Raw genomic sequence first — 22,831 nt, forward strand, 5'->3', positions numbered from 1 at the left:
CATAAATGATTCAATAATAAAGAAACAGTTGTTAAAATTGAGTTAAATTCAGTTAAAATCCTATTAAACGGCCTCTTTGATCTTGAAATAAGGTTATCTGGTTTGTTCCATTGGAACTGACATACATATAGCAAAGATAAAAAAAATACTCGGACAAAGTCTGAGTTACAAAGTATATGTAATAAGTAGTTATTAAGAGGAAGTTATGCATTCAAGTTAAGGAAAAAATGTACAAAAATACTGTTATAACTAATTTTGTTTTACATAAATGCATGTACGTTTAGTTTAATAAGAATAAATACAACACACTGCAGTTGTGTGAACTGTAATGTAAGCCGCGTTATACCATTGTGATAACGAGAGATAAGATTGACACGCAGACATCGTCACAATGTCGTCTACGTACATTTTTAAATTAACATCTTTTATATTTTTTGGGGCACTGAATTCGTTTTCAGCTGCAGAAAATAATGCAAATGATGCATAGCTCGGGACGAGTTTGAACAGATGAAGAATGTGATGAAGATGTTACAGGAGAAAGTTCAAATACAAGAAGCCAGAATTGTGGACCTCGAAAAGGAAATCAAGGAATTGAAAAATGGGAACGAAGAGTCGAGCAAACGGACGATGACGGAGTGTCGAAGACAGGTGGAAGAAGCAAAGCAACTGCAATTCCGCTCACCCAAACACCAGAAAAGCGAGGCAATTGATGTACAAGGGGACGGTGTCAAACAGGAGAGGCCACGTATGTTAATTGCATGATACATATGCTTGCATATTAATTTTGTAATTTTCGGTTTGTTATCATAACTTATATATATGAAGTGGCTATGATAAATGCTTTTGTGAGAATTTATTAGTAATATCCACCAACTTTCATCCATCCATCTAAACATTCATGCGACAGTTAGAGAAACGTTTTAAAAGGACTTGGACACGATTTGAGATCAAAAATTTTAAATTTATTTGTTTATGTATAAAATGGATTACTGGTGCATTTTAAGTGATTGACCAAGATATTGAATGTTAAAGTCAGGTTACAAGCGAGATACAAAAATAAGGATTGGTTGTTATGTAAACAAAGCTCGAGTCGTTTACTAGTAGTTGTTTACAAAATATGTAATGTAAAACATTACCACTTCTAAGAAAAATGTCATGTAAAAACAATTTAAACTAACTAAATATCTTCATAAATACTAGTATCAACTAAAGAAAGATACATTTGATTAAAACTTACACCAATACAACACATGTAAAAAATGACAATATTCGAACTTTGTTTACAAAACAAAGAATTCTGAACTTAATTGCTTATAGCTTGATATTTGACTTTCACATTTTAACATAGCATTAACAACTTCCAAATTTATCAGTAAAACATTGAAAATGAAAAATAAAATTTTTAAAATTTTAAATCGTGTCCAAGTCCCTTTAAGAAAATTTCAATTTCAAAAGAGTTTCAGAATTATCATAGGAGAATATAATGATTGTTTATAGAAATTCGAATTGTCCCTGCACCTACCGAGAGCGTGATAGCGTTCTATGCTTACATGACTACAACAGAGAATAACCCCGGTACTCACCATACCATCATATACGACCACGCGGTTACTAATATTGGAAACGGATACAACCGACATTCCGGAACGTTCATCGCTCCTGTTGATGGCGTTTAGGTCTTCTCGTGGACCATAATTATGTCCGTTCCTGGTGAATACATGTCGATTGAGTTGGCGCTAAACAGCCAGCATGTTGGAGCTTCTTTTGTTGAGGGTGTGCATCACCATTCTGCAGCTTCTGGTACGGCTGTTCTGTCTCCGAGAAGAACGACATTGTGTTTACAAGAACCCATACGACCAACGTTCCTCATGGTTCTATCCGCAGTGATAACTTGATGCGATCCACGTTCACTGGATGGTATCTTTCCTGTCATTAGACAATTTTTTTTTCACATATTTTATATTTGCTTTGTTTGAAATCTTCTACCCCATCTGACATACATGTATGGCAATAAACTGTATCTGATGACTCACGTTCTGTTAATTTGTCACTGAAGGGCATTGGAAATAGGACATAAGATATTCTTTATTCTTGTTTATAAATATATCAATGATCTCTTCATACTGTTGATTGAGGTTACCGTCACCATTAAGTACACCTAATGTAATGATCTTAATGTTGTGATCAATTCAAGGGGCACTCTTCTGCATAATCCTTGACCTGCATAAACTTAGTTCTAAAAGGAATTGTAGTTACATGTACATGGTAACCACGTACCTCTATTTTCTACTTCTCTTTAGCAATGGAAAATCCCAATCGACTTTTTATTTTTTAACAGTGTATTGAAACCTGACAAGCTAGAGGGGTCGTTCAAAACTTTTCCAAAAACTTTTGAGATTTTTTCATACTATTGAATGAACATCGTCTGAACCAAGAGGTGTATATGAATATCGAATAATTAAGGAAAACATGCGGAAAGAATATCTTTGGATAGACTATAACAAATCAGGATGTAAAACATATAGACAGTTATTATTGATCCTGCGTAAACACACTGTTAAAGTGTAACTTTCAAAAATTCCGTAACAAGATCTTTTTCAATCTAACTTGGTTTTTTTCCCTATCTTTATTAAACAATCGTCATTCGAAAGAAGATAATAGACAAATATGTCGAGGGACAGGGTTTTCACAGGGTGCAATTTTGATAGAAAATATTATTTGATTTAAATGGAAGAACTTCGACAGTCTTTTCTTTTATTGTAACTGACAAACAGTGATTATGTCATAGTTTTATAGAAATCTTAAAGGGGATGTACGGCCATCTACGACAAATGTGGACCAAAATTTAAACATTTCTGGAACTGACTTTTTAATGTTATCAACTGACCAGAACTGTTGTCAAAAGATAAAAAATACAGAATATGATGTTTTACATATTGTTTTGCAAGCAGGTTGCGCAAATAAGTGCATAATACTGCCTTTTTTAATCACTTAGGACAGCTGTAAACCTGCGAAGCTGCAGACCTATCTTGAAGACTTAACAATTTGAAAAAATGAAAGGAATTTTCGGGTGTCAACTCTACAACCATTTGTTGAGAAAAAATTTGAATTTGCATATTAATGGTGTAGCTTTCTTTTAAAATAGGGTACCCCATTTTTATCAGTCGGCATGGAATCTTTTTTAGAACAAAAAAATCCTGTCTGTACTTAGAACTCTTGTGTCTAATGAGGGGCATTAATGTTATATTTCATAGAAAAAAACTAAATGTCAATCAAAAACAATTTCTGTGATGAATGTGACAGCCATCTGTATTCCAGTCCTACGTTTTTGGTTTTCTTTCATTTTTATATGTATTAATTGAAGTAAATTCATTTTAGAAGTAGAGAAAGGGTCCAAAAATCAATTGTCAAATATATACAAATATTTTTCATGCAAATACAACTTCAATGTACCTCAATATACATAGACAAATTTATCTCGTGCCGATTGATAGTTTCTGAGACACATTCTACTCGATACATCTCAGTAAACTTGAAATAAATAATATCACAGAGTCTGCGTCATGTTTCATATTTGGATATTTTACTGGAAATGACATTGATTGTAACCTAACAACACAAATTTATGATAAAAGAGATGACTTCAATTTTTCTCTAGTCAGCTTTCCTTACTTATGTGGCAATATACCTTCATCACCTGCATATGGTGTTTTTGTCTCTCAGTTAAATCGATATGCAAGGGTATGCTCTTCGTATGAACAGTTTCTAAGGCGAGGCAAGCTACCGACAAACCAGTTGATAACACAGTTTTTTTCCTGATTACGACAAAGAGCACACGGCGGGTGTGACCGGTCAGTAGAGGATGCTCATTCGTCCTAGGTACCTGATCCTAAATCTATAGTATGTGATGATGTAATGTCAATTATGAATAGCAGCGGAAAATTATTTGTTTATTTGTTACTTAAACTTCACCATTATGCTGTAAATTCTATCGCGTTACAAAGACGCAACATTTTGATTATTTATTTCCTGCCAGGAAAGTAATGCCTCATCCTATGGGATATCAATCTGTCACCTGACACCGCCAGCTAATTTTAGACATAAAAATGGTAGTAGGACCAACACCTTTATAACTGTTAGAAAGTGTTTTTTTTAGAGGGAAAGGGTATAATTTCCGTAAAAAAATATACCGTGTATAACTCTAACCAAAAATGGCGTTTTCAGCATTTAAGAAGGGAACATTTAATCTCAAGGTTGCGTTTTGGGCATTGATTATTTGCTTTGTATGACTAGAATAAGAAATATAATACTAGATCTCGTTACGAGTTACGAGTAGGTCTTCCGTCCGATTTTGTTTTCATATGATACGATGAAATATCGATATTCTCTGCCAAATATGCGATCTTGGTGAATCTAGGTTTTTTGTCTCGAGACCGAAAACGGACGAACAAAAGAGGTTTATGAAAATAAAAGCTAGGGTTATTTATACATATGTTTAGTGTACACTACTGTTAATCATAGCAGATGAAACACCAAAGATAATCAGTTAAACTTGTGAAAAAAAAATGAATTGTTTGAACTCTTCTGGTCAGTTCAATCGATTGTCTATCATTTATAAAAGTTTGTGTCTCAATCACTTACAGTGACTAAAATCTCGCTGTTATCAATTTTGTAAAAAAGGCTAAGTACCAAAGATATTTGAAATCTTGCTTGTTTTCAAGTTATCTGTAATATAGTTTACGAGTGTCTTGGCTCCTCATTTAAGGGGCCAGCCCCTTTTTCTTGAGTTCAATCGAAAGTTCTCACGAATACTAACATTTTTTGTTCTTACACCCATCTAAAATTGTTGTTCATTTTTGAGATACAAATGATTGAATGTTTTAGGGGCCAGCCCTATAGATCCTTTATGGGGACAGACTTTGGAGTTTTGATTAGTGGAATTGATTAGAATCATCAATGCAAACATTTTCTTTTCTACATTGCCTAACAAAATATGTCTCCTTCTCTAGATATATTGCATCAAAGTTTAAGTACTTTGGCCCCTTAAAATCCCTAATTACGTCATAAATGGGTGTGAAAATGATTTTACCTGATAAATATAGCTACAATCAACAACTTTGCTTCTATATTGCATTACAAAATTTTGATCGTTTTTAAGTTATTTGCAATAGAGTTTACGAGTGTCTTGGCCCCTAATTTAAGGGGCCAGCCCCTTTTTCTTGATTTTGTTGGAAAAAACGTTTAATTATCTACTATTTTTGTTATATATGTCTTAACAAAATATCAACTGATAAAAAGATACAGATGAAAACGTATGAAGAATTTGAATGAAAATTCGTACCCAATTTTCGTGCCTAGGCGTGCTCCAAAAAATGGCGCCACTGGCGTAAAACAAAATAATAGTGCACAACTTCAGACTATAGACTACCTATCCTGAAAATTTCATAGTCATATCTCTGATAGTTTCTGAGATCAGCTCTGCACAAAATAGGTCGTAAAAATGTACAAAATGGCCGATAAATCGGTACCGGAAGTGCCGACAGGAAAAATCTCAAAAACGTATGAAGTTTACATCAAGACTCATCTTCTCTGAAAAAATTGTCGAAATCGGTCGAATAGTTTTCGAGAAATCTCGTGCACAAAATTTGTGGAAAAAAATAATAATAATAACTAGATACGATCTCGTTACGAGTAACGAGTAGGTCTTCCTTGCGATTTCTGTTTTAAATCGTACCATGAATAATCGATACAATTTTAGAATTATCCCCCCCCCACTTTCAGATAATGTATACAAATCCATTATTACGTAATAAATGGGCGTGACAATGATTTTTTCTAATAGATATTGGTACGATCAACAACTTTGCTTCTATAATTCATTACAAAATCTTTATCGTTTTTAAGATATCTGTAATCGAGTTTACGAGTGTCTTGGCCCCTAATTTAAGGGGCCAGCCCCTTTTTTTTAAATTCAATCGAAAGGTCTCACAAATTCTAACATTTTTTGTTCTGACATCTATTTTAAATTGTTGTTCATTTTTGAGATACAAATGTTTGAATATTTAAGGGGCCAGACCTCTAGATCCTTAATGGGGACGGAAATTCGTGTTTTGATAAGTGGAATCGATTTAAATCATTAATTCAAACATTTTCTCTTCTGTGATGTCTAACAAAATATTTCTACTTCTCTAGTTATATTGCGTCAAAGTTTAAGTACTCGGGCCCTTAAAAATCCCTAATTACGTAATAAATGGGCGTGACAATGATTTTTTCTAATAGATATTGGTACGATCAACAACTTTGCTTCTATAATGCAACACAAAATCTTTATCGTTTTTAAGTTATTTGTAATATAGTTTAAGAGTGCCTTGGCCCCTAAATAAAGGGGCCAGCCCCTTTTTCTTGATTTTGTTGGAAAGAACTTTTGATTATCTACCAGTTTTGTTATATATGTCTTAACAAAATATCAACTGATAAAAAGATATAAATCAAAACGTGTGAAAATTTTGAATTAAAATTTGTACCCAATTTTCGTGCCCAGGCGAGCTCCAAGAAATGGCGCAACAGGCATTAAACAACTACATGCTGCACAACTTCAAACTATCGTCTACCTATCCTGAAAATTTGATATTCATATCTCTTATGGTTTCCGAGTTTATAGCTGCACAAAATGGGTCGTCAAAAATTACAAAATGGCCGACAATTCGGTACCGGAAGTGACTACGAAAAAATTAAGAAAAATGTATTAAGTTTAGATCACGCCCTAACATCTGTGAAAAAATGGTTGAGATCGGTCGAATAGATTCCGAGAAATCGCGTGCACAAAATTTGGAAAATAATAATAATAACTAGAGCAAAGCTCGTTGCAAAGCAACGAGTGGGTCTTCCGTTAATGTCGGAAGTAAAGCTGGAAGTTCCTGTAAGAAGCAGAGCTCTTAAACCAACAACAAGAGTAACGCAAATAAAAAGATGAAAAAATCGAAGTATTCCTGGTACGACTTAACAAAATACGAATGATTTTAAGTACGACTTAACAAAAACATTTCCGATTTCAAGAACGACTTAACAAAAAAAATCCGAATGTGTTCAAGTACGACTTAACAATTATTTTTGGTACGAGTTAATTTTACTTTGAACATTACGCTATTTTTTAAACCAAGGAAGCGGAATCAAAATTTCCGGAAAAATCAATTTTTAAACCCCAATATCATCGTTATGCATTGTCCGATTTAAAAACGGCTTTCAGTGTTAGATTCAGCTTAATAAGCTCTACAAAACACATATTCGTTTTTGATTTGATTAGAAAATTCATTTTTTCGAAAAATTTGTTTCACTTCCGGTTTCAACCGGAAGTGACAGATTTTCATTCCGAGCCTTATTACAGAGGTAAATCGACCAAATCATAAGCATTGAAAATTTCAAGCCTCTATCTTAAAGCGTTTTTGATAAACGCCGCGGACAAAATGACTTTTTGAAAATTTTTAAAATGACGTAACGTTGAAACGGAAGTGATGTTTTCAAAGAAACTTCATAAACTTTGAGGTATTATAATTGCACATAATCTCTGAAAGTTTCATTAAAATCGGTGGTAAACTTTTTGAGTTATAAAGCCGAAAAGGAGTCAGAAAAAAAAATAAAAAGAATAATAATAATAATAGAAAGAAACCGAAGAATAACAAGAGGGTCTTCCGTTGAAAACGGAAGACCCTAATAACTAGATACGATCTCGTTACGAGTAACGAGTAGGTCTTCCGTTCAATTTTTTAAACGATTCCATTAAAATATCAAAGAAATTTCAGAATTTCCACTCAACCCCTCCCTTTCAGATAATGTATACGATTGTCAATATCCTTTCAAATGCTTAACAAAGAGTTTTGCTTTATCACATACAGCACATTAAAGATTTAAGATTTTAGTCCCCTAATATCCCTAATGACGTCATCAGTGGGTGTGGCAATGGGTTTTACAAACTAATATTGTTACAATCAACAACTTTACTTCTATAATGGTTTACAAAATCCTAATCGTTTTTAAGGTATTTGTAAGAGTTGTTTTTAAGTTATTTGTAATAGAAATTACGAGTCTCTTGGCCCCTAATTAAAGGGGCTAGCCCCTTTTTCTTGATTTCTGTGAAAAGGTCTTAAGAATACAGACATTTTGTGCTCTTACACCCATCTTAAATTGTTGTTCATTTTTGAGATACAAATGTTTGATTATTTTAGGGGCCAGACCTGTAGATCCCTAATTGGGACAGACATTGGTGTTGTGATAAGTGGAATCGATTTAAATCATAAATGCAAACATTTTCTCTTCTATGATGTCTAACAAAATATGTCTCCTTTTCTAGATATATTGCGTCAACGTTTATGTACTTTGGCCCCTAAAAATCCCTTATTGCGTAATAAAGGGGCGTGGCAATGATTTTTTCTGATAGATATTGGTATTATCAACAACTTTGCTTCTATAATTGATACCAATATCTTTATCGTTTTTAAGTTATTTGTAATATAATTTACGAGTCTCTTGGCCACTGATGAAAGGGGTCAGCCCCTTTTTCTTGATTTCTTTGAAAAGGTCTTAAGAATACAAACATTTTTGCTCTTGCACCTATCTTAAATTGTTGTTCATGTTTGAGATACAAATGTTTGAATATTTTAGGAGCCAGTCCTGTAGTTCCCTAATGCGGACAGACATTAGTGTTTTGATAAGTGGAATCGATTTAAATCATTGATGCAAACATTTTCTTCTCTATGATGTCTAACAAAATATGTCTACTTCTCTTGATATATTGCGTCAAAGTTTAAGTACTTTGGCCCCTAAAAATCCCTAGTTACGTAATAAATGGGCGTTGCAATGATTTTTTCTAATAGATATTGGTCCGACCGACAACTTTGCTTCTATAATGCATTACAAAATCTTTATCATTTTTAAGCTATTTGTTATAGAGTTTACGAGTGTCTTGGCCCCTAATTTAAGGGGCCAGCCCCTTTTTCTTAAATTGAATCGAAAGGTCTCATAAATTCTAACATTTTTTGTTCTGATATCTATTTAAAATTGTTCTTCATTTTTGAAATACAAATGTTTGAATATTTTAGGGGCCAGACCTCTAAATCCTTAATGGGGACGGAAATTCGTGTTTTGATAAGTGGAATCGATTTAAATCATAAATTCACACATCTTCTCTTCTATGATGTCTAACAAAATATTTCTGCTTCTCTAGTTATATTGCGTCAAAGTTTAAGTACTCTGGCCCCTAAAAATCCCTAATTACGTAATAAATGGGCGTGGCAATGATTTTTTCTAATAGATATTGGTACGATCAACAACTTTGCTTCTATAATGCATTACAAAATCATTATCGTTTTTAAGTTATTTGTATTAGAGTTTAAGAGTGCCTTGGCCCCTAAATAAAGGGGCCAGCCCCTTTTTCTTGATTTCGTTGGAAAGAACTTTTGATTATCTACCACTTTTGTTATACATGTTTTAACAAAATATCAACTAATAAAAAGATATAAATCAAAACGTGTGAAAATTTTGAATGAAAATTCGTACCCAATTTTCGAGCCCAGGCGAGCTCCAAGAAATGGCGCAACAGGCATTAAACAACTACATGTTGCACAACTTCAAACTATCGTCTACCTATCCTGAAAATTTCATATTCATATCTCTTATGGTTTCCGAGTTTATAGCTGCACAAAATGGGTCGTCGAAAATTACAAAATGGCCGATAATTCGGTACCGGAAGTGACTACGAAAAAATTAAGAAAAATGTATTAAGTTTAGATCACGCCAAAACATCTGTGAAAAAATGGTTGAGATCGGTCGAATAGATTTCGAGAAATCTGGTGCACAAAATTTGGAAAAAAAAATAATAATAACTAGATACGATCTCGTTACGAGTAACGAGTAGGTCTTCCGTTCAATTTTTTAAACGATTCGATTAAAATATCAATGAAATTTCGAAATTCTCCCTCAACCACTTCCTTTTAGATAATGTATACGATTGTCAATATCCTTTAAAATGCTTAACAAAGAGTTTTGCTTTTTAACATACAGCACATTAAAGATTTAAGATTTTAGTCTCCTAAAATCTCTATATACGTCATCAATGGGTTTGGAAAAGAGTTTTACAAACTGATATTGCTGCGATCAACAACTTTGTTTTTATAATGCATTACAAAATCTTGATCATTTTTAACGTATAAGTAATAGAGTTTAGGAGTCTATTGGCCCCTAATTATAGGGGCCAGCCCCTTTTTCTTGATTTTATACGAAAGGTCTCATGAATACTAACATTTTTGGTTCTTACATCCATCTAAAATTGATATTTACTTTTGAGATACAAATGATTGAATATTTTAGGGGCCAGCCCTCTAGATCCTTAATGGGGACAGAAATTCGTATTTTGATAAGTAGAATCAATTTAAATCATTTAATCAAACATTTTCTCTTCTTTGATGTCTAACAAAATATGTATACTTCTCTAGTTATTTTTCGTCAAAGTTTTAGTACTTTGGCCCCTTAAAATCCCTAATTACGTAATAAATGGGCGTGGCAATGATTTTTTCGAATAGATATTGGTACGATCAACACCTTTGCTTCTATAATGCATTACAAAATCTTTATCGTTTTTAAGTTATTTGTAATAGAGTTAACGAGTGCCTTGGCCCTGAAAAAAAAGGGCCAGCCCCTTTTTCTTGATTTCTTTGAAAAGGTCTTAAGAATACAAACATTTTTTGTTCTTACACCCATGTAAAATTGTTGATTATTTTTGAGATACAAATGATTGAATATTTTAGGGGCCAGCCCTCTAGATCCTTAATGGGGACAGAAATTCGTGTTTTGATCAGTGGAATTAATTTAAATCATTTATTCAAACATTTTCTCTTCTATGATGTCTAACAAAATATGTATACTTCTCTAGTTATTTTTCGTCAAAGTTTAAGTACTTTGGCCCCAAAAATTCTCTAATTACGTAATAAATGGGCGTGGCAATAAATTTTTCTTATAGATATTGGTACGATCAACAACTTTGCTTCTATAATGCATTACAAAATCTTTATCGTTTTTAAGTTATATGTAATAGAGTTTACGAGTGCCTTGGCCCCTAAAAAAAGGGGCCAGCCCCTTTTTCTTGATTTCGTTGGAAAGAACTTATGATTATCTACCACTTTTGTTATATATATTTTAACAAAATATCAACTGATAAAAAGATACAGATCAAAACGTTTGAAATTTTTGAATGAAAATTCGTACTCAATTTTCGTGCCCAGGCGAGCTCCAAGAAATGGCGCCACTGGCGTAAAACAAAATAAAAGTGCACAACTTCAGACTATAGACTACCTATCCTGAAAATTTCATAGTCATATCTCTGATAGTTTCTGAGATCAGCTCTGCACAAAATAGGTCGTAAAAAACTACAAAATGGTCGATAAATCGGTACCGGAAGTGACGACAACAAAAATTTCAAAAACATATAAAATTCAGATGATGACTCATCATCTGTGAAAAAATGTTGAAAATCGGTCGAATAGTTTTCGAGAAATCGCGTGCACAAAATTTGGAAAAAAAAAAAATAATAATAATAATAAGAAACAGTACGAAAACTATAAGGTCTTCCGTTGGAAACGGAAGACCTTAATAAGAAACAGTACGAAAACAATAAGGTCTTCCGCTGGAAACGGAAGACCTTAATAAGAAACAGTACGAAAACAATAAGGTCTTCCGTTGGAAACGGAAGACCTTAATAACTAGATACGATCTCGTTACGAGTAACGAGTAGGTCTTCCGTTCAATTTTTTAACGATACGATTAAGATATCAATGAAATTTCAGAATTTCCACCTCAACCACCCCCTTTCAGATAATGCATACGATTGTCAATATCCCTTGAAATGTTTAACAAAGAATTTTACTTTTTCACATACAGCACATTAAAGATTTAAGATTTTATTCCCCTAAAATCCCTAATTACGTCATCAATTGATTTGGCAATGAGTTTTACAAACTGATATTTCTACGACCAACAACTTTGTTTCAGTAATGCAATACAACATCTTGATCGTTTTTAAGGTATGTGTAATAGACTTTACGATTGTCTTGGCCCCTAATTTAAGGGGCCAGCCCCTTTTTCATGAGTTCATTCAAAAGGTCTCACGGATACTAACATTTTAGGTTCTTACACTTATCTAGAATTGTTGTTCATTTTTTATATACAAATGATTGAATATTATAGAGGCCAGCCCTCTAGATCCTTAATGGGGACAGACAGTGGTGTTTTGCTAAATGGAATCGATTAGAATCATTAATGCAAACATTTTCTCTTCTACAATGCTTAACAAAATATGTCTCCTTTTCTAGTTATATTGCGTCAAAGTTTAAGTACTTTGACCCCTTAAAATCCCTTATTACGTCATAAATGGGCGAGGCAATAATTTTTTCTGATAAATATTGATACTATCAACAACTTTGCTTCTATAATGCATTACAAAATCTTTATCATTTTTAAGTTATTCGTAATAGAGTTGACGAGTGCCTTGGCCCCTAAATAAAGGGGCCAGCCCCTTTTTCTTGATTTCGTTGGGAAGAACTTATGATTATCTATCACTTTTGTTATATATGTCTTAACAAATTATCAACTGATAAAAAGATACAAATCAAAACGTATGAACATTTTGAATGAAAATTCGTACCCAATTTTCGTGCCTAGGCGAGCTCCAAGAAAAAGCGCCACTGGCGTAAAACAAAATAATAGTGCACAACTTCAAACTATAGGCTACCTATCCTGAAAATTTCATAGTCATATCTTTGATAGTTTCTGAGATCAGCTCTGCACAAAATAGGTCGTAAAAAAGTACCAAACTGCCGATAAAGCGGTACCGGAAGTGTTGACAGGAAAAATCTCAAAAATATATGAAGTTTACATCAAGTGTCATCTTTTGTAAAAAAAGGATTGAAATCGGTCGAATAGTTTTCGAGAAATCGCGTGCACAAAATTTGTGGGAAAAAATAATAATAACTAGAGCAAAGCTCGTTGCAAAGCAACGAGTGGGTCTTCCGTTAATGTAGGAAGCAAAGCTTGAAGTTCCTGTAAGAAGCAGAGCTCTTAAACCAATAACAAGAGTAAATTAAAAAAAAAGATGAAAAAAATCGAATTATTCCTGGTACGACTTAACAAAACCCGAATGATTTTAAGTAAGAATTAACAAAAACCTTTTCGATTTCAAGAACGACTTAACAAAAAAAATCCGAATGTGTTCAAGTACGACTTAACAATTATTTTTGGAACGAGTTATTTTTACTTTGAACATTACGCTATTTTTTAAACCAAGGACGCGGAATCAAAATGTCCGGAAAAATCGATTTTCAAACCCCGATATCTCTGTAATGCATCGTCTGATTTTAAAACGGCTTTCAGTTTTAGATTCAGTTTAATTAGCTCTACAAAACACATATTCATTTTTGATTTGATCAGAAAATTCATTTTTTCGAAAAATTTGTTTCACTTCCGGTTTCGACCGGAAGTGACAGATTTTCATTTCCAGCCTTATTACAGAGGTAAATCGACCAAATCATAACCATTGAAAATTTCAAGCCTATATCTCAAAACGTTTTTGAGAAACGCCGCGGACAAAATGACTTTTTGAAAATTTTAAAAATGACGTTACGTCAAAACGGAATTGATGTTGTCAAGAAAACTTTAACATCTTTAAGGGATAATAGTTTCACATTATCTCTGAAAGTTTTATTAAAATCGGTTGGAAACTTTTTGAGTTATAAAGCCGAGAAGGAGTCAGAAAAAAAAAGAAAAAGTATAATAATAATAACTAGAGCAAAGCTCGTTGCAAAGCAACGAGTGGGTCTTCCTTTAATGTCGGAAGTAAAGCTGGAAGTTCCTGTAAGAAGCAGAGCTCTTAAACCAATAACAAGAGTAACTAAAATAAAAAGATGAAAAAAATCTAATTATTCCTGGTATGACTTAATAAAATCCGAATGATTTTAAGTACGACTTAACAACAACCTTCCTGATTTCAAGAACGACTTAACAAAAAAATCCGAATGTGTTTAAGTACGACTTAACAATTATTTTTGGTACGAGTTAATTTTACTTTGAACATTACGCTTTTTTTTAAACCAAGGACGCGGAATCAAAATTTCCGGAAAAATCAATTTTTAAACCCCGATATCTCTGTAATGCATCGTCCAAATTTAAAACGGATTTCAGTTTTGAATTAAGCTTAATAAAAGCTCCTTTGTTGCTTTATGATTAATATCAAATTATTGGTCAGAAAAAAGATATTATAAAAACACTTAGTAGCCCTTCTGGCCTCTAATTTGAGGGGTCAGCCCCTTTTTCTTGATATCAAATAAAAGGTCCCGCTAATATATACATATTTTGTTCTACAAGTGTTCATGAATTGTAAACCGTTCTCGAGATATCTAAACAACTGTGTTTAAGGGGCCGACCTTTTAACCCCTTACCGGGGCCACTAACAACAAAATGTTAGGTGTCATATTGTTAAGAACATTTATTTGAACAACTTTTGTTATAGATTGCTTTTAAAAATATTTCTCCTTTTTCAGATATTTATGATCAAAATTTTGAATTCTGGCCCCTTGAAACCCCTAATTACGTAATATATGACTTAAGTATGATACTGTATAGATAATCAGCTGTACAATGAACATTTTTGCTTCATTAATTAATAACAAATTATTGTTCAGTAAAGAGTTCTTGTAAGAAAATTTAAGATCCCTCTTGATCCCTAATTGGAGGGGCCAGCCCCTTTTTCTTGATTTCAGATGAAAGGTCTTGCAAATATAAACATATTCTGTTCAACAAGTGTTAACGAAATGTTAACCGTTCTTAGGATATCTTTACAAATGTGTTTTAGGGGCCGGCCCTTTATCTTCTAAATGGGGTCATGAACAAAAAAATTTAAGGTGGCATATTGTACAGAACATTATTTTAAGCAACTTTTGTTCTAAAATGCTTTTCAAAATATTTTTCCTTTTTCATATATTAATGATCAAAGTTTTGAATTCTGGCCCCTTAAAAACCCCTAATTACGTAATATATTACTTAAGCATGGTACTGTATAGATAAACAGCCCAACAATGAACATTTTTGCTTCTATAATTAATAACAAATTATTATTCAGTAAAGAGTTATTGTAAGAAGACTTTAGAGCCCTCTTGGCCCCTAATTTGAGGGACCAGCCCCTTTTTAATGATATTAAACGAAAGCCCGTGTAATTTAAAACAGCTTTTGTATTACATGTTTTTACAAAATATTTATACATTAAAAGATATCACAGAAAATGTGCAAAAATTTCGTGAAAAAATTAGGTGCCAATTTTCAGGTTCAGGCGAGCTTTGAGGCCTTTAGCAATTTACATCATTGGAAGCATGGGGGTACATCTACATACATTCATCAACAATCCCTGAAAATTTCAAGCTTCTATCTTGATTAGTTACGGAGGAGATGCGTGGACAAAATGACCCTTAAAAATTTACAAAATCGTCAATATCTGAAACCGGAAGTGACATCATCATGTTAAAATTTTATAAAATGTAGCGCCGATCATGTTTTATCCGTCCTGAAAATTTTGTGCGAATCGGTTGGAAATTTTTTGAGAAATAGCGCTCCAAAAAAGTCAGAAAAAGAAAAAAAAGAACTAGAGCAAAGCTCGTTGCAAAGCAACGAGTGGGTCTTCCGTTAATGTCGGATGTAAAGCTGGAAGTTCCTGTAAGAAGCAGAGCTCTTGAACCAATAACAAGAGTAACTGATATAAAAAGATTAAACAATCGAATTATTCCTGGTACGACTTAACAAAATCCGAATGATTTTAAGTACGACTTAACAAAACCCTTCTTGATTTCAAGAACGACTTAACAAAAAAAATCCGAATGTGTTACTGTACGACTTAACAATTATTTTTGGTACGAGTTAACTTTACGATAAACATTATGCTATTTTTTAAACCAAGGACGCGGAGTCAAAATTTCCGGAAAAATCAATTTTTAAACCCCGATATCTCTGTAATGCATCGTCCGATTTTAAAACGGTTTTCAGTGTTAGATTCAGCTTATTAAGCTCTACAAAACACATATTCATTTTTGATTTGATCAAAAAAATTCATTTTTTCGAAAAATTTGTTTCACTTCCGGTTTCGAGCGGAAGTGACGGATTTTTATTTCCAGCCTTATTGCACATGTAAATTGCCATAAAATTCATAACCACAGAAAATTTCAAGACTCTATCTTAAAGCGTTTTTGAGAAATGTCGCGGACAAAATTACTTTTTTTAAAGTTTAAAAATGACGTAACGTCAAAACGGAAGTGACGTTGTTATGGAAACTTTAACATCTTTGAGGCATTATAATTGCACATAATCCCTGAAAGTTTCCTCTAAATAAATTGAAAACTTTTTGAGTTAAGAAGCCGAAAAGGAGTCAGAAAAAAAAGAAAAAGAAAAAAAATAATAATAAAAAGAAACCGAAGAATAACGAGAGGGTCTTCCGTTGGAAACGGAAGACCCTAATAATAAAGAAACAGAAACCGTAGAATAACAAGAGGGTCTTCCGTTGGAAACGGAAGACCCTAATAATAAGAAATCGTACGAAAACTATAAGGTCTTCCGTTGGAAACGGAAGACCTTAATAACTAGATACGATCTCGTTACGAGTAACGAGTAGGTCTTCCTTGCGATTTCTGTTTTTAATCATACCATGAATAATCGATATAATATTAGAATTACCCCCCCCCCCCCCACACACACACACTTTCAGATAATGTATACAAATCCCTAATTACGTAATAAATGGGTGTTGCAATGAGTTTTCCAGATAGATATTGCTACAATTAACAACTTTGCTTTTATAATGCATTACGAAATCTTAATCGTTTTTATGTAATTTGTAATAGACTTTACGAGTTTCTTGCCCCCCCCCCAAAAAAGGGGGCCAGCCCCTTTTCCTTGATTTCTGTGAAAAGGTCTTAAAAATACTAACAATTTTTGTTCTTACACCCATCTAAAATTGTTGATCATTTTTGAGATACAAATGTATGAATATTTTAGGGGCCAGCCCTCTAGATCCTTAATGGGGACAGGAATTCGTGTTTTGATAGGTGGAATCGATTTAAATCATAAATTCAAACATTTTCTCTTCTATCATGTCTAACAAAAAATGTCTACTTCTCTAGTTATATTGCGTCAAAGTTTAAGTACTTTGGCCCCTAAAAATCCCTAATTACGTAATAAATGGGCGTGGCAATAATTTTTTCTAATAGATATTGGTACGATCAACAACTTTGCTTCTATATTGCATTACAAAATCTTTATCGTTTTTAAGGTATTTGTAATAGAGTTTAAGAGTGCCTTTGCCCCTAAATAAAGGGGGCCAGCCCCTTTTTCTTGATTTTGTTGGAAAGAACTTTTAATTATCTACCACTTTTGTTATATATGTCTTAACAAAATATCAACTGATAAAAAGATATAAATCAAAACGTGTGAAAATTTTGAATGAAAATTCGTGCCCAATTTTCGTGCCCAGGCGAGCTCCAAGAAATGTCGCAACAGGCATTAAACAACTACATGCTGCACAACTTCAAACTATAGTCTACCTATCCTGAAAATTTCATATTCATATCTCTTATGGTTTCCGAGTTTATAGCTGCACAAAATGGGTCGTCAAAAATTACAAAATGGCCGACAATTCGGTACCGGAAGTGACTACGATAAAATTAAGAAAAATGTATGAAGTTTAGATCACGCCCAACCATCTATGAAAAAATGGTTGAGATCGGTCGTATAGATTTCGAGAAATTTCGTGCACAAAATTTGGAAAAAAAAATTAATAATAATAATAAGAAACAGTACGAAAACAATAAGGTCTTCCGCTGGAAACGGAAGACCTTAATAAGAAATCGTACGAAAACTATAAGGTCTTCCGTTGGAAACGGAAGACCTTAATTAAGAAAAAAACATGATAAAAGTTGTTATTCTCTTGTTTAATAATTCATTTCTACACCTGCATGCCCATTTGAAAACAGTTTTACGTATTGCTATTTACACACGAGTATTTTTACAGGAGTACAAACCGATCCTGTACCCACCGAGAGCGTGATAGCGTTCTATGCTTACATGTCGACAACCAAGAACAACCCCAGTACTCACCATACCATCATATACGACCATGATGTCACTAATATTGGAAACGGATACAACAGACATTCCGGAACGTTCATCGCTCCTGTTGATGGCGTTTATGTCTTTTCGTGGACCATATTTTTGTATCAACCTGGTGAATACATGTCAATTGAGTTGACACTCAACAGTCAGCCTGTTGGAGCTTCTTACGTTCAGGGAATGCACGACTATTCAACAGTATCTGGTACTGCTGTACTTTCTATGCAGAAGAACAACATTGTGTTTACAAGAACCCATACAACCTATGTTCCTCATGGTTTTATCCGCAGTGATGATTTGATGCGATCCACGTTCACCGGATGGTGTCTTTCCTGCCATTAAAGAACATTATTTTGCATATTGTCTTATTTTCCCTTATTATTCATTTTGTCGACAAACTTCTATCCATACTTGCATATTGTTGAAAAAAGTTGAAATTTAAGAAAGTAAAAATAAGAATATTAAACACAAAAACAAATAAACACCAAAAAAAATGAATAAGCTGACATCTCGTAGAAAATTTTTCTGTTGAATTGTCGTTTAAGGACATTGGTCATCAAACAACAATATTTCTTGTTTATATTATATTACATCACATTTTATATATACCCTCGTGTTTCTTGTTAATATACCAGTATAGTGAACACATTAATCATAATTTGATGTATTTTAATGAAGTTATCTCAATTTTGTGAAGAGGAATGGGGCAGTCTAATGCTTGTATACCACCACTAACTCCTACCGACAAACATGGCACTGGGTTTGTATTTGATTGGTTTTCCGCATTAGTGTCTTTATGTTTCGACATGATAAATCAAGTTACAAAATACTGAAAGTGTATTTGATTCTAAGCAAACAAGTTTTTAAAGTATTTTTATTTACACAACACGTTGTGAAACTATTATTTTTAAACATCTTATATTATATACATGTGTGTGTTGAAACAAGTAGCTCATAGAAACAATAAATAGTTCTAATCCATTTTTATCATTCAAAATTACCATCTAACAAGTTTGTAACATATTTGGTTACTTGCAGATTTTCTGAATGCTTTGTATTTATTGAGTCATCATCATTGAATGGCGCTTACCATTTGTGAGCGGTGAGGGACATTAATGACAAACTGTGCCCATGACTTAGTTAAAAGTGGAATCTAAACATAGATGCAATTCTAAGTATTTGGCCAGAGGAGACTCGATCTCATTATGGATTGTTAGTTAGATATCGACTGTACGCTTTGCTTAACTATATTAAAGGATGATGATTATTATTAGTTTATTGATACTTTTTATAATGAACTATGACAGTAGGCATATTATATTTTGTTCATCTTTAGAGTTTAAGTGCATTTTCTTTCTAATATAAAAGCAAACACGAATTCTATTTTCTATACTGTTGGTTTTTTCAATTTTTATGGTCCAAATGTTTTCTTTTTTGCGTATTAAATGTAAATCAGATTATCAAGGATACGTTAATTTGTGAACAACGATCCTGTCAATACAAATAATTACAACAATGTGAACTATTATGAACATTCCAGGTCGACTTGCAATCGATTTTTTTCAACCGTTATAAATTATATTATCATATTGATAATTAAAACAACATAATTTTTTTTAGTAAAATATTTTTGCTATATAGAGTAAATGAGTATCTTTTTTAAAACACATTTGTAAAAGTAGGTTTTACATTTGATCAAAGCCACACCTTTTTAAGTGTTGGTCATTCCCGATTTTTCTTTTATCAAAATAAGTCATCAATTCTGAGTCACAGTAAGATGATATTGTTTTGATATTTAATTTATTTCAATTGCTGCCGTATTACATTTGTACAAACATAACCAGTTCGTTCATGTGTTAGTAAAAAAGGTGTTCATTTCTATGGCAAGATTGCATGCACTTTATTTAAAACTGATTAAAACAAATCTCTTGTTTTCTTTTGAATAAATTATCGCATGCACAACATAAAAAATAGAAATGACTAGTCTGTAAGATTTTTTTTTCAATATTCTTCTTTCAAACATATTTTTGTAATTAAGATTTCATAAACTAATTTAACTTAACCTTTTTTGTTAATAGTAAATCAAAACTGGTAATTGCTATAAAACAACAATATTTCTATTCGAAAATGTAAATCAAATTTCGTTAGATATATTTAATTAAGGGTTCACAGATCCCAAACATTTTGTAAAAAATAATCCATATATCGTAGAATTATTCTTCCAAGAGCTACTCTACAATTATATCGGTAGTTCTATTGTGTACATTTGAAAATATATTACTTATTCTATGGGAAAAATACAACCATTTATTTTCACCACTAATTGACGGATAACAAGGTAAGTAAATTTACGTGATCCATTATTCAATGCACTATGTAGTCAACTGAGTTATATAATTAACTTTCAAATTTCCTTACTGATTTAGCGATATAGTACCTTCATCACCTACATATGGAGTTATTTTCTCTCCGTTAATTCAATATGCAAGTGCATCCATACGTATGGACAGTTTCTAAATTGAGGCAAGCTACTGACAAACAAGTTGATAAAACAGGACTACCAACAGTCTCGATTTAAATCATCTTTTCGTAAGTTATATGGTCGATAACAAGACCTTGCCAGCAAAGACAACGCCGTTTTTCAAACCATAATTACTCACAAAATTGTCTCCGGAGTTTTCCGTTTTCCCGATTACGACAAAGAACACACCGTGTGACCCATCAGCAGAGGATGCTCACACCTCCATGGCACCTGATCCTACACTATTCGTTATTACCACATGTCATTCATAGTATGATTGCCCTAAGTTGCAAAAAAAAAATTTTTTACGTCAATGAATTAACAGGTTTAAAGACCATTTTATCTTTCAAATAAGATTTAGTGGCTTTCCCTAACCAACTGAAAAGGTCAAATCACCGTTTTCATTACACTTAAAAGAAAATCAAGGATAGCAAATTTGATACATTTTGATGTAGATAGTTACAACTAAAGTCATTATTACGAAATACCAATCTGAAAGATTTTTCATTTAACAATAGAACATTGTTGAGTAAGAGCCACCATTAAGGGATTTTTTTTATCTATAATATATGCAATATATTGCCATTGAGATAACAAAAGATAAGACTGACACGCAGACGTCGTCAAAATGTCGTCTACATACATTTCAACAGTTTTTATATTTTGTGTAGCATTGAATTCATTTTCAGCTGCAGAAAATAATGCCCATGAAGAGATATCTCGGGAAGAGTTTGAACAGATGAAGAATGGGATGAAAATGTTACTGGAGAAGGTTCAAATACAAGAAACTAAAATTATTGACCTGAAAATGGAAATAGAAGTATTGAAAAACGGGGACGAAGAGAAGAACAGACGAACTGTGAGGGAGAGTCGGAGACAGGAGGGAGAAGTGAAGCAAAAAAGTAAACTTTTCTTAAACTCATTACTTATTCTATAATTCAACGTTACATAAAGTGTCTTTAACGATTATCATTTTGAAAATTTATTATTTTTATCTAACAACGTTCCTGCAGTTATCAATTTAATAATTAATGCATTTTAAGCAGCAGGGTCAGATGTACAGAAAAAAGTTTTAGAATTGAAGTATTTACACAAGCATATTTCATTTTTTTTACATTGAAGTTCGAATTGTCCCTGCACCTAGCGAGAGTGTGGTAGCGTTCTATGCTTACATGTCGACAACCGAGAGCAACCCAAGTACTCACCATACCATCATATACGACCACGCGGTTACAAATATTGGAAACGGATACAACAGACATTCTGGAACATTTACCGCTCCTGTTGATGGTGTTTATGTTCTTTTGGACCATATTTATGTCTGCTCACGGCCAATACATGTCGATTGAGTTTATGCTCAATAGTCAGCCTGTTGGAGCTTCTTTCGTTCAAGGCACGAATGACTATTCCTCGGTCACTGGTACGGCCATTCTTTCCATGCAGAAGAATGACATAGTTTTTACAAGAACCCATGCAACCTATGTTCCTCATGGTTCTATCCGCGGTGATAATTTGATGCGCACTGCGTTCACAGGATGGTGTCTTTCTTGTCATTAGAGAAGTTTTATCTTCATAATAATTATATTTTGTTTTAGCTGTTTGACATGTACATCTTCTTACATACAACAATAAACTGCATCTGATGATACGTTTTGTTTATTTGCCAAAGCACAAAGGGCATAGGGCATTGGACATCAACTATTGACATTGTGCTGGATAATTATGCCAGTGCCAAGGTTGCATTGTTGCACCCGCTTAAGATGCAGTTTCTGAAAAATCCATATGTACCAAATGATAGACCATTGATAGACCGTGGTGTCGAAAGTATTTAACCTATATGATTTTAGTGTATTATACCTGACAGGTGAGGTATTTACCTATAAAATAATATCCAATAGGAACATAATAATAATTCCCACAGGAGAAATGATTCTCTTACAAGATAAATTGACAATTCTATAATATTTTCGTAAACTCATTTAGGAATTATATTTATATTAAGATATTTATAGGAACTTGACACAGGTGAGTTTTTTTTTTTTTTTTATAGGAAATTAAGTTATTCCATCAGATTTGATCAAATCTTATCGGAATTTAAATTACTCTCGGAAGTCCTTGCAT

General features: G+C 32.9%; 1 protein-coding gene and 2 pseudogenes across 1 annotated transcript in view; all 3 read left to right on the forward strand.

The window, feature by feature from the left end:
• The window catches only part of LOC128159042 (uncharacterized), a 43,949-nt gene that overhangs the window by 13,323 nt on the left and 7,795 nt on the right, over positions 1–22,831 (forward strand). The gene's annotated exons all lie outside the window — the stretch shown is intronic.
• On the forward strand, positions 392–2,023 carry LOC128159044 (uncharacterized; annotated as a pseudogene).
• LOC128159045 (cerebellin-4-like) lies at positions 21,093–22,358 on the forward strand (annotated as a pseudogene).

Source organism: Crassostrea angulata, chromosome 8 (assembly GCF_025612915.1).
Source record: "Crassostrea angulata isolate pt1a10 chromosome 8, ASM2561291v2, whole genome shotgun sequence".
In the NCBI taxonomy this organism is placed as follows: domain Eukaryota; kingdom Metazoa; phylum Mollusca; class Bivalvia; order Ostreida; family Ostreidae; genus Magallana; species Magallana angulata.